A 14,319-nucleotide genomic window follows, 5' to 3' on the forward strand; every position below is an offset into this window, starting at 1 on the left:
TATGAAAAAAAGTAACGCTTTCTGCGCAGATTGAGGGTGTTGACATGTTGATTTTCTTTTCTTTCTTTGCATTTTTCTAAGTATTGTGGTATTCTGCATTGATCATTAAAGATTAAATACAATTCACCGTGCATTTTTTTTACATTTTCAGTTTTGAACCCCCCCCCCCCCATTTTCTCCATTTTTTGTGAACCATTTATTTACAAAATTCACTCTCATTCATCCAAAAGTTGAACAAACAACACTTTGTTGTTGTTTTTTTTTTTTTGGGGGGGGGGGGGGCGGGGATGCAGGGATTCTGGGTTGGGACGGGGGATATTGTTTTGTTTGGGTGGAGTCCAGTGCGGTAGTCAGGTAAGTGTTGTATTGTCAAATTATGAATAAAATCTTATCATACATAAAGAAGTTATGGCAATTTAACTAAAATTTATTCTTGTGACCTTGAGAGTCAATATCATTCAAAGGTCAAGGTCATATTTAACTTGCCAGGTACAGTACCCTCATGGTACTAAGAAAATATTTGAAGTTTGAAAGCAATAGCTTTGATACTTTAGAAGTCAAGTGGATCTAAACACAAAATTTAAGAAAATGCTTGATACAGTTGTCTGCTCTTGTTTATAGATTTGGGTCATGTTGGTAAAAATGTATGCAATATATGAAATCAATATGTCAAGGGATTTTGAAAATATTTGAGGTGGCACGCAAACATTAACATAAATTTATCAATAATATGCATAATCTAAATGGAAAAGGGCCATAATTCTAACAAAATGCTTGATACAGTTGTCTGCTCTTGTTATAGATTGGGGTCATGTTGGTAAAGAAGTTTGCAAAATATGAAAGCAATAGGTCAAGGGACATAGAACATATTTGAGGTGGTACGCAAACTTTAACATAGATTTATCAATAATATACATATTCTAAGTGAAAAAATGGCCATAATTCTTAAAAAATGCTTGATACAGTTGTCTGCTGTTGTTTCAAGGTTGGGGTCATGTTGGTAAAGAAGTTTGCAAAATATTAAAGCAATATGTCAAGGGACATAGGACATATTTGGGGTGGTACACAAACTTTAACATCAATAATATGCATATTCTAAATGAAAAAGGGGCCATAATTCATACAAAATGCTTGATACAGTTGTCTGGTCTTGTTTAAAGGTTGGTTTATGTTGGTAAAGAAGTATGCAGAATATTAAAGCAATATGTCAAGGGACATAGGAAATATTTGGGGTGGTACGCAAAACTTTAACATTAAAAATATGCATATTCTAAGTGAACAAATGGTCATAATTCATAGAAAATGCTTGATACAGTTGTCTGCTCTTGTTTGTAGGTTGGGGTCATGTTGGTCAAGAAGAATGTAAAATATTTAAGCAATATGTCAAGGCACATAGGAAATATTTGGGGTGGTACGCAAACTTTAACATTTGCACGCTCACGCCGACGCCGGGGTGAGTAGCATAGCTGCACTATATATATTTCATATATAATAGTCGAGCTAAAAATGGGGGTCACCAGTGAAAACGAAAAGTTCCCGCTTTACATTCAAGGTTACCCCCCTTTTCCAGAAACGCCATACTGAATTTGAGATTTTTATATGTGAGCAAAAAGATGAAGAGCTAAATGTTCAAAAATTATTATAAAATAGATAAAAAAAAGGAAAAGCCCATAATAAACTCATAAACATATAAACATACATACATCTCATATATAATGTGTGAGATGGAACTTACTCAGTGCAGTTAGATTTGCTAACCTAGTTTGAAATTGCACGTGAAATGCGTTCTTTTATAAATAAGACTTGAATATGTTACAGGGAAATAACAACATTCATAATTAAGTAACAAGGCACATGTAATCATTCAATCAAACACGTTTAAAGGAAAATAGATTTATCAATTAATCAATGACTAGTGATACTAGTGATATTAAACATTAAACTTATTATGACTAACAAAACAAATTCATGATTGTCATGGTAGTTCTTTGAAGAACTTCGACAGGATGGAATAAGTGTCTCCAAATGACGCTTGGCATTGGTGACCCTGGGCTGACCGTCAGAGTTATTCATTATAAAAATGTTCATTTTAAGATGCATAATGTTGAGTCCAGAGCCAGCTATAATATTTATGTTGTTGCAGCATTGAACACATGTCTGTAAACAAGAACACTCAGTGACTGCAAGTTCCTAGCTTTTTTTCTGGGTTGAATTTGAGTCCAAAATCTGTCTGGTTTCATTTTCCTCCTGCACAGGTAATCAGCATACAATGTATCACTGAAAAGATAACACCAATGTTCCTTTGAAGTTGATATTTGACTAGTACATGTAGTAATATTTAGGCAGGTTCATAAGAACTTCAATAAGTTTCAGTCGAAGAAAATTATGCATAATTGCAAATTGTGTATGAATAATTTTAACCATTTTAATTTATTAAAAAAAAAAAATTTGGTCTTTACTTATTTATTTGGCTTCAATAAGCCTTCTCAAAGTTGTTTCTATAAATTGACAACATTTTCTTCATGTTATTTAACAAAACAATCATATACAGATGTCAAATACACAATCACATGTATAGGAGTAAGGACTGACATTAGTGTTTCATGAGAAGTGTGACTTAATCCATTATGATATGCGTCATCGTTTTTATTTATTCAGACATTCACGACATAGCATGTCATTACTAGTATTTTATATGATACACCCTTTTAAACTGGATTAAGAAGTAAGTGTAAACACCACATATATACATTCTTCATCCAAATGTTAATACCAAATACACGTATTATCCTTACTTGATACAGTCTTCGAAATTAGCTTTGAAAAGTAACATGCCAGTCGGGTCAGATACTTACGAATGTTTACATGCCTAACATATTTTTTACATGCCCGAACTTTTTTAACCAAGAATATAACAACTGGCTGCAGAGTGACATGGGCAATGTTTGACACGAGAACCGCTGCTCCCTTTTCATTGACATAGGACTCTCCTATGTTCAAGCCCTTTGCATTGTCATGTTTGCAAATGTCAACCAAGTCCCTAAAAGACTTAATACGTTTGGTAATATAATGAGCTGTTCTAAATTTGAAAGCTAATTTGTCATAGTCAGCTTTCTTCAACTAAATGAGACACCTGGCAGCCTTGGACTCGGACACATCTTGAGTAGAACTGGAGCTTTGGACAGTACTATGCTCATGTAGATTGTTTTTTTTCATGTACTTTAATTATACCCCACGCAAACGACGTTTAGGGGGGTATATAGGAATGAGCATGTCTGTCGGTCGGTCTGTTGGTCTGTCTGTCCGTATAAACGTGAATTTTTGTATGTGCCCGGCAGTAAATTTACTCTCCACAGGCGATCGGGCGTGTGCTAATTTCGAAGACTGTGGATATGAAACTGACTATTAACGTTACATTTTATTTATTACTTAAAAAATTGGTTCTACATTAGCAATCACATAAATCAGTGAAATACCTACTTCGTTTCCATCTTATAAGCCTGTCTGCTATAAAGGAGATAGTTGAAACTTTATGAGTGGTCCTTCCCTCATGTATTTCCTTTTTTTTAAAGTTAAATTGATCATTGGAACATACAGTGTTGACAAAAGTAATTAACCGTTCCTGGACCACCAATGTTGTTGATCATTTCTGAAAAGATAATAAATATGCAGCATTTTAATTTGGATAACCATTATTCATAATTTAGGTGATCACACAAGTAGCAGTCATTGGCATATCATTTTCAGAATAGTGATTTTAGTATTTGGGACATAATATACTTTTGTGTTGTTTGTTTGAGGAAAACATCATTACTTGGTCATAAAATTCAAATATGCTATCCTTGATTTCCATGCATTAACAACACAACTTTTTCCTAACATGGCATTTTTTTTTCAAAATGAAAGCAAATATGAGCCTGATTATGTGGTAAACATCACTGACAGGGTGCACTTTTCCTACAAAATCTACTTTACTCCAATAATGAATAATGAAACTGTTATACTTGAAAAAAAAATATTGCATAATCCATGTACCTTCCTGTTCCGAGCTTTCTGTTGATAGCAAAACAAGGCATTCCTTTCTTGAAAAGTTGAAGACTCTTCTTTACGTGATGGGTTTTGCCGTACGAAGACCCGTTTACATTGCTACAGTCATCAAACAAGCATAAAACCACTTTATCCCCTTTTACTGCTCACCAACAATATTAAATTTTGTAAGTGACACGGGTTCTAAACGTTATTCTTCACAGTGGTAAAAATTTTCAAGCGTTTGACATTCGTATTTCCAGGAATCGTTTTCTTCATAAATACCAACACTGCCATGCATTAGTTGACGTTTATCATTAACTCCAGTCACATTTATATGAACTATAATAACACTTTTATGAATCTTTCTCTTTCAATATAGCAAATTGCTTTTTCTTTAAACGGCCCAATCTGTCAGGTACAATGTCGGCCATATTTGTTGTCATTGTATTTAGCTTGCGAATTCTACATTTAGTATTTCATAGCGTATTTATAAAATATTCGTAGTTTTCTGCACATTCCCGGATAACGTTCGGAGTGACGGATATGTACGAAAGAATACGATATTGCACGAAGTTCATGAGAGAGCTAATACCTTAAAAAAATGCATTAGAAAAAAGTCTTCTTACTGTCTCCGTAGACACTCATATATTGTCGGCCTAGACCGTAAAGTGAGGAACTTATTCTCGCATGAATATGCAAACAATAATAAAAACTATGTCGTGCCCAATGCTTAGCAATTTTGCTTCAATAATATTTTTTTACACGTTTTATGACACTGTCATGTTATATAGTGATGTTATGTATTTACAATGCGGGTTATTGAGATCTGCGAAGAACTTCTTTGCAGGGACCTATTTGTGTGTATAGGTCCCTTTTCTTTGATTGCGCATGAATGACCGCCAAGTGGTAAATCGGACTTTTGGGAATTCATTCATTCGTGGTTGTTTTGGCAGCCAGCCAATTCTGACTGTCTCAGAAATTTGTATCATTACTATGGCCTTAGGGCTTCGCCCCAGGCCAAAAACAATATAAAATATGCATTATATAGGCATGTTTACGGTTTATCCAAAAATATTGGCTTATAATAGAACAATGCATATTCTTATTTTCCGCACATATGTTATTATAGCAGCAATGCCTTATTAATGTTATTGTTAAAGCGGGTATATACGATTTTTATATGTGTTAAATTGTATATATTGATACAAATATGTTATAATAACACAATATGCAAGAAAAGGGATACATTTAAGACGAATTTCATAAAATGCAGCAAATACAAATTAGCGACCCGAGCCGATTGTGACGAAGATAGTTCGTACATATTTTCCTACAATAACCGATGCATTCGTCTTTTTAGTGAGTGTTTGTGTGTCGTATGAATCGATATCGCTGCAGGAATTTAAAAAGAACCGTTAAACTAAATTTAGATTCACATCGTACATGCATGATATACATGCTGGCGAATTTCGATTTCAGAATTAAATATCTGGCTTATTTCGCATTTTTCGTCATATGTTATTCTTTACTTTTATTTTTGTTTATATTGAAATATATGTATAATAAGTTTTTACACATTTTATATTAATTAATAAATATTTGACAAGATCGTATATACCCGCTTTAATAAAAAGTACATTGCGACAAATATGTTTATGGTTCAAATGCGGGTGTGAATAGACGTCTAGCAAAATTGTGCTCTTCAATTAGAGTTAAAAGTACGCATGGTCAAATTACTTTTAATTAAATCAATTAACTTATCGTTTAATAAGTATAACTGATTTAAGTCGTTTTGAAAAATACAATACCGTTATTGTATTTTTCGTCGAAAATATCCCTTTGAAAATTGTGCACACCCATTTAATGTCATTTTTGAAAGTTTTCAACACCTGTAGAACACACTTTTATAGATTGGGTTTTTGGTTAAACTTATAAAGTATTATTTTGTCACTCTGTCATTTTACATGTACAAATATCGTGTTTAAAGTCTTGCAAGCATATTCAATAAAACAAGACCCTCAATCATTTATCTAAACGAGTTGTTTTTATTGTTACTGTGGCCCCCGCTAGAAGGAGCTTTTCTGGTGTATATGATGATACCCGGTTCGCTTGGGTTTTCTGGATCCAGAGTTATAATCCGATCTGCAATGGAACACATATGCGATAGTGGTCGATGTACATCCACTATAACGTAATCAAGAGGACAGTATTAATACATGTTTACAAATTCCTATTAAGCAAGTCTGTGAAACTTAAGTTATCATTCTTCACATGACTTTGACAATTGGCATTTAATTCTCCACTAAACGCAGTCAATCCACATTGTATGTGTTTGCAATGGCATACAATCTCTATTTCACGCATAACTTGTTTTATATTTAAAGACAGTTGTACACTTGAAATAGGAAGAGTTATTTCATATTTATGATCTAGTGTGTTAATAATATAAATACAGCGTAACACAAAACAGCTGCAAGATGCGCACAATTATACCCAACTTCAAATGAACCCCGCTCTGGGAAAAGGATGCTTAATGCATGTGCATAAAGTGTCGTCCCAGATTAGCCTGTAAACTCCACACAGGCTAATCAGGGGCAGCGATGTAGGCTTTTATATTTTTGTGTTTAACGGAAGTGTCTTAGCGATAATCCAGTTAAGGCGGAAAGTGTCGTCCCTAAACAGCAGGTGCGGACTCCATAGGCTAATGTGGTACAACACTTTACACACATGCATTAAGAACAGTTTTTCCAGAGCGAGGCTCACATATAATGCGTTATTTACGCAGCCTTCCTACGGCCGTTAATCACGTGCGCCACCACTTTTTATGCATTAATAAACGATGCTACTCCCGTGGTGGCGGTTAAGACCGGAATTGTTTTAAATACACGGAGTATTGCACAGGGTAAGGAGGTTTTATATGTTTTTCCCAACATATTTCACATTACTTGAAAACAAAACGGGCAATGTAATGCGATTCAGCGAAGATTAATTCATCTACAAATGTACAGAAACATACAATCACAATCAATTTGGAAAGGTGAGGCCCGTAATACGCTGTGAGATGGTGGAGTTTTTAAAAGCAAATCGTTGCTTTTGCATAATGTTGCATTCTTTTAAAAGAGATGAAGCCAACGCCAAGGAGATGGCGCAAAGAACAGACGCTATAAAAAGCCTATTAACAAGTAAACAGCATAATGTTTTATATACAATAAAAAGTGTTTAACCCTTTGAGTATTCAATAAAGATTTAGTCCGTGAAAATCTCGGGGCCGAACACGTTCGGCAGCAAATCTTAAGTGTTTCCTATTACCGATGACGTGAACGTGGAACACAGTGACGTCGCTTTTGTGCGCGTTGCTTACCACACATCGATATTGACCTCTGTTGGAGTGATCCACGCACGAAATAAAGATCATGTGATTGTAGAGGCCGATATCCGCTATGTATACTTGCATGCTTTATGACAATATGTTGTGAAGTAAGTGAAAAAATAACTAAATTGGATTCATATACGTCGGGCCCTTTTAAAAGAGTGCTACCCACATTGGTATGACACTATGGGCTACTACTTTGAGTAATGTATTTCGCGTTGTGCGCTCTCTTTTTTGAAATTTATTTTGAAATCAAAAACAAACGATTGAATGATTTAGCTACAGTTATGCACATATTTTAAACATAAAACGTTTAGTACGAGTTTTATTGTTTAGCTAGGGACACATCGCATGTAACAAGACGTCCATACCAAATATTGATCATTGGTGACAAGTTTGTTTAAAACAGTCCGATAAATTCTGAAGTTTAAGTCCGTGCAAAGTGTTCGATGTCACGAACACCATACTTCAAATGTGACCTTAACATTTAAAGTTGGGACTAAGTAAGAGATTACACGCGACACACAATTTCCAAATGCTTAGCATTTTTTTATCAAGTTATTGTTAAAAAGCCTTATAAATCACACATCCACTGTAAGTTACTGTATATGAATACTGAAAAGGATAATGGTTGAAGCGGTAAATGGCAGTGAAGCATGTAGTCTTAACTCATGGTCTTGTCCTTGTTTCACGCGGTAGTGAATATGCTAGAAAAGCGAAACATAACATCGTGATGAACCAATTATGTCTTGAATAACGACTTGATCTATATGCATTACCATTCATACGCTATATCTTCGTCTAAATTTAAAAGTTTAGGAAATTAGAAATCACATTTTAAATCTTACATGAATGTTCGTGTCCCAATGATCACATTTAAAACTTGTAAATGATAATTTTGTAATCGTGGGGCATGAAATTGTTGATCTTACTCGGATACCTACGGAATCCGGATAATGCCAAGTTGATTGTCGCTTGTCGACCTTCGAGGTCGACGCACGACATTCAAGCGACATTCAAGCGACGCAAGATACGACACTCGACATTTGAAGTCGACATGCGACAATCATGCGACAATCAAGATTTGAGTGTTTTACTAGTAAAAAATAGCGGCATCTCGTAGCAGCAGTAACAGCAGCAGCAGCAGTAGCAGAAACATAAGTAGCAGCAGCAGTAGCAGCAGCAGTAGCAGCAGCAGTAGCAGCAGCAGTAGCAGCAGCAGTAGCAGCAGCAGTAGCAGCAGCAGTAGCAGCAGAAGAGGCAGAAGAAGCAGCAGTAGCAGCACTAGCAGCACTAGCAGCAGTAGCAGCAGTAGCAGCAGTTGCAGCAGTAGAAGCAGTAAAAGCAGTAGCAGCAGCAGAACAGAAGTAGCAGCAGTAGCAGCAGCAGTAGCAGCAGCAGCAGTAGCAGCAGTAGCAGCTGCAGTAGTAGCAGCAGTAGCAGCAGCCGAAGCAGCAGTAGCAGCAGTAGCAGAAGTAGCAGCAGAAGCAGCAGTAGCAGCAGTAGACGCAGTAGCAGCAGAATCAGCAGTAGCAGCAGCAGCAGTAGCAGCAGCAGTAGCAGCAGTAGCAGCAGAAGAAGCACTAGCAGCAGTTGCAGCAGCAGTAGAAGCAGTAGCAGCAGTAGCAGCAAAAGAAGCACCAGCAGCAGCAGCTGCTGCAGCAGCAGTAGCAGCAGTAGCAGCAGTAGCAGCAGTAGCAAAAGTAGCAGCAGTAGCAGCAGCAGCAGTAGCAGCAGTAGCAGCAGTAGCAGCAGTAGAAGCAGTAGCAGCAGTAGCAGCAGGAGCAGCAGTAGCAGCAGTAGCAGCAGTAGCAGCAGTTGAAGCAGTAGCATCAGTAGCAGCTGCAACAGTAGCATCAGTAGCAGCAGCAGTAGCAGCAGTAAGAGCAGTAGATGCAGAAGAAGGCGTAACAGCAGAAGTAGCAGTAGTAGCAGTAGCAGCAAAGAGCAGTATTAACAGTAGCAGTAGTAGAAGCACTAGCACCAGAAGCTGCAGTAGCAGCAGTAGCGGCAGAAGCAGTAGTAGCAGGAGTAACAGCAGTAACAGCAGTAGTAGTAGTGGTAATAGAAGTAGTAGTTTATAGTGTCGAGTGTCATATCGTGCGTCGCGCGTCGTATCTTGCGTCGAGCAAATGTCGCCTGTCGACCTAGGGAATAGGTAATCGTAGTAGAAGTAGTAGTAGTTGTAGTTGTAGTTGTAGTAGTAGTAGTAGTAGTAGTAGTAGTAGTAGTAGTAGTAGTAGTAGTAGTAGTAGTAGTAGTTGTTGTTGTTGTTGTAGTAGTAGCAGTAGTAGTAGTAGTAGTAGTAGTAGTAGTAGTAGTAGTAGTAGTAGTAGTAGTAGTAGTAGTAGTAGTAGTAGTAGTAGTATAAAGTGTCGAGTGTCATATCGTGCGTCGCGCGTCGTATCTTGCGTCGAGCAAATGTCGCCTGTCGACCTAGGGAATAGGTCGACAGGCGACATTTGCTCGATATAGTTTCGAATGTCAAATGTCGAGTGTCGCGCTCGAAGGTCGACACACGACATTAAAGTGACATTTAAGCGACTTTCAAGCTAAGCACGATATGACAGTCGACAATTCAGTCGTCAGTCACGATTTTCTGCAATATGTTTTTCTTCTAAAAACTTGAAGATTCGTTAACATGCAATCCAAACTGAGTTGGTGAACGTGGTTGTCACCCCTGTTTGGGAAATTAAAAGAACACAATTACTTTGAGAGCAAAGTGCTGTTGCTGAAAACCTCCTTATTTCGATCTAGATACTTGATACAAACATGCGTATCTTGTCCATTACTGACAGACTATTTTATGGCTCATTCATTTCAGTGTTGTCACAATAGAGACCGTGAAAACAACAGAAGTTTACTTCAACTATATGACCAACAGGGCGGAGATGACGGTGAGGGCATTCGCCACGCATGATATGGTCCAGCATTATTTCTCAGTGCGGGTTCGATCGTCAGGAGCCTGGTAACAGAAACAAAAATATGGAATCACCCTGCCATTGTACTAGATTCCATTAAGTACTTAATTAGCGTGTACCTGGTATTCAAGTGTTCATACATGACTCATGTATTTAAGTATGTTCCAAATACTGATGTTAATAAAAGCCATCAATATGTATTGATTAAGACGATAAAATCGAACCCATGATTATTATGTACATGTATTCAAATAAGTTCTTGAATTTATTTAGTTTAAAAGATTTCAGTTTATAAACGTTGAATATTGGAACAAGTGTGGCGATATCGCTTTATTAACTTGGAGCGTGCATTTGTACATTACTGTCAACATAATTACAACACATCGGTTACCAGTTGATGGCGTATGCAGTGGCGTAGCTAGACCCAAATTTTAGCCGACCAGTATCTTAGGTAATTCTAGGGGTGTCCGGGGGAATGCCCCCACCCCCTCCCCCCCGAAATTTGTCAATACCTTAAACGTCTCTGGTTTGTTTTAAAGGACATTTAAACCACATTTTATACCTTAATTATTGAAATCGTGGACGCTACATATGACCGTTTAGTATCAATAAAGTTAACAACAAAATCTGCTACAAGTTAATTGTCAATTTTAGATTATGTAACCATGAACGGTCAACGATTGACATGCTATAATTATATTATATTTACTTAAGATATATTTCGTTATGAGTTTTTTTTGCTTGATTTTATTTTTGAGTTTACATCAAATCAGCTTCCGCAAACATTGCTGTTGTAGTTCAGACAAGTTAACCGTGAAAAAGTTAATGGACGATTTTTTTTCCATTTCGAGCTTGAAAGTACCATAGGGCTCTTTTTCCCATAAAAAATGTTTAAATACATTAAATCAAAAGCGTTTTCAATCATGAGCACATATAAAAAGGATCATTGATGGAATTTATTTGGAAAAAAATGGACCTACTGGGTTCGAACCAACGCAGTGACAATATAATAGTGGTCATAGGATCTAGAGTCTGACGCGTTACCGATTGCGTCACAGACACACATTGCTTATCACGAGGAGTACAAATATTTATCTTAAATCAGTAAAGTTTCTGGCAATTATTTTTCAATTTTCTTGTGTAAAATTTTGTTTTAGCACTGCGTCAAAATTTTCTGTCGGTTCTATCATCAACTACATTGACTATTAAAAAGAAGAGACTTAAAGTTCTTTATATCAAAAAGTTTAATACGCGGCTGGGATAATTTGAAAATTCTTATGAAAACAAAGATTCTTACCACCTGAAACGGTCTCGAATTTAACTCGATGACGGTCATAATAAGAAGAATACCAATAAAGCCGTAAACGACAACCACCCGAAGTGTGTCTAGGTCCAAAATAGACCCAGACCTTGTCGTAAAACACCCGAGTCTAGCTCGGTACGTTCCGATGTCCACCATGATTATAGCATCGACGTGTACAGTGCGACGCTATGTTTAATATACGGTTTTCCAAATCATTTCGCTGAGCCTTTTTAGCATCAACTGAAGTTATTAAATTGAAATATTTATCTTCCTCATCATGAACCAATTATACTCAATGATAATATTTCTTTGTGAATATCATAGTGCCTTAAATTCATTTAATTGCCTCAATTTCTTATATAGATTTTATTCTTTAACATTTATTTTCCTTTTTTCCTATTTATCTCAAAATTGCTCTGCAAATTTTAGCCGAGGCAACTGCCTCGGTGTGCCTCAGCGTGGCTACGGCGCTGGTATGGATGCTGGATGGTGAAGTGTGCGCTGTCGGCATCGGTCATGTCCATGGTAACGTTGTCATCCTCCGACACCACCAAGGAGTTGTAAAGCCACCTAACCTGAATCACGTGCATAGTGAAATTGTCAGTGTTCAGTCAATACCATTGGTTTCAAGATTGGACTCTCCAAATAGGAGATACTTATGAATAAATAAGGAGATTCACACTCGTATGTAGGGAGGTATCAATTCGTAAATAAGGAGGTACCTATTCATAGATACGGAGGTTCCAACTCGAAAATAAGGAGGTACGAATTCCTAAATGAGGAGTTACATATTCGTTAATAAGAAGGTATTCTTTCGTAAATATAGAGAATAACAGGTTACTGTCCCATCGTTTTGTAACATAACAGGCGAGGCTTACAATAATATAAGTTTATTTTATTTGTGCCGAGCCTGATATATAACAAAACGATGGGACAGTAACCTGTTTTTCTGTTTTTCTGTTTATCATACCACATTTTTCCACAAATCTTCAAAACAATCCATTTTTTATATTTATAATGTACGGATCCCCGCTGATTTTGCTGATCCGGCTTTTACATGTTGACATGCATGAAGCAACGGCGTTCGAAAAGACGACACGAATAATCGCTTATTTTAAACGTCTTATACAAAAAAGTCGTTTGCACTACGAATGGGAAGAGTACACCCGCTTTAATGATGAACGTCTTGAATTGGAGAACAGGAATGGACTGCAGCGACAAAATTAATCGAAGAAAATACTTCACCGAATAGTTTGGAGACGCCATTTGGAGATGTGTATTGAAATTGATATTTTGATGATGGTGTCAATATTGACATAAGCTTGTTAAATCGTTTGTTTAAATTGTTGAGGATTAGCATACAGTTATCATTTGTCGTGACTTTCTGAGCAACACTTGCGAGTTCAATGACTATATCGATATTTAAGACTTATTGTCCCATTGATGTCGTCATTTAACTTCTGTAGTGCGGGCTGTGGTGATTTAAAAAAACAACGTTTTGTGATTTATGACTTTAAACTAGAATAAAATATGTATGTTCTTGGTATCAAATTGTTTGTTTTGTTGAACCTGATTCATGTTGATAGAAATTGTTGACTTAATTGCAAATTCCACGTAACTCCAAACGTTGACTTATATAAAAACTTCCTGTTGACCATGATATTAAAAATATATCAGGCAACGTTATATCAGGCAGATATCAAAGCGGTGGTATTATAAAATGATGTATCATTTCGCATTAAAGAAGTTATACATCCATTAATACCGATAAGGAGGATCACACTCATAAATAAGGAAGTACAAGTTTAAAAATAATGAGTTACCAATTCGTAAAGATGGAGGTACTAATTTGTAAGTAAAGAGGTACATATTCCAAAATAACGAGGTACCAATTCCTAGATAACGAGGTAACAATAATAATATAAGGAGGTTTTCAGTCCGACGTGCGACACACTTAATCATTCTTATCAAATGCTTGCTTATTTTCTATAAAAAAAAATTCTTTACTTGTCTCGTTACGTGTCGTCGTTACAATTGTGCCGTTTTCGTTTTAGCGCTAAAATGTACGTCGTCAAATTAAATGATGTCATATGTGACGTCGTTCAGAATAAATCGGAAATCATGATGTTAAGTATTCTTCTGACTGTTAACTACGCTAAATAACATATCTAAGCTACAAAAAATACGAGCTAATACATTGCTTTGTAAATACACTAATACTGTTTTTATATTGAATAATACTGTTGCAAAATTGATGTGCTTAAGTGACGATAAAATGAAGAAGAAGAAGACGACTCTAAATTACGTCTGCTGTGTGTATCTAGAGGACGATGACGAGGATTATGATGTCTATGTACTTCCGGTGTTCCGTTTCAAACGCGTTAACTATGAAACACATGGTGACAATATTGATTAGCATTATCGTTTAGAGAACGAACTTCCCGGAAGCTGTCCGAACAAGTTTCTCGTTTTCGCCTAGTGCCGAAATGTGACGACGAGAGTTTTTCCAAATTTTAAAAATCAACCAGCAACATTCAAACCACACTCGACAGATTTTTTGGATCTGATGAAGTGCGGCTACAGAAAAACGCAACTTCCGGTGTAAAATCGAGCAAGACATGACTGACATGACTGACCTAGAGTGTCTGACCGGAAATGTACGTTCTGTTTTAAAAACCGCTGTTTAACCTTAAAAA

The 14,319-nt window shown here is 36.5% G+C and overlaps 1 protein-coding gene across 1 annotated transcript in view; it reads left to right on the forward strand.

The window, feature by feature from the left end:
• LOC127838423 (uncharacterized) overlaps positions 1–10,985 on the forward strand; it is a 53,607-nt gene extending 42,622 nt beyond the window's left edge. The window contains exon 4 of the transcript XR_008029805.1: positions 10,224–10,985. The gene's annotated coding sequence lies outside the window, so the exon portion shown is untranslated. The remainder of the gene's footprint in view (positions 1–10,223) is intronic.
• The last annotated feature ends 3,334 nt before the right edge of the window (positions 10,986–14,319 follow it).

This window comes from Dreissena polymorpha, chromosome 7, assembly GCF_020536995.1.
Source record: "Dreissena polymorpha isolate Duluth1 chromosome 7, UMN_Dpol_1.0, whole genome shotgun sequence".
Lineage (NCBI taxonomy): Eukaryota > Metazoa > Mollusca > Bivalvia > Myida > Dreissenidae > Dreissena > Dreissena polymorpha.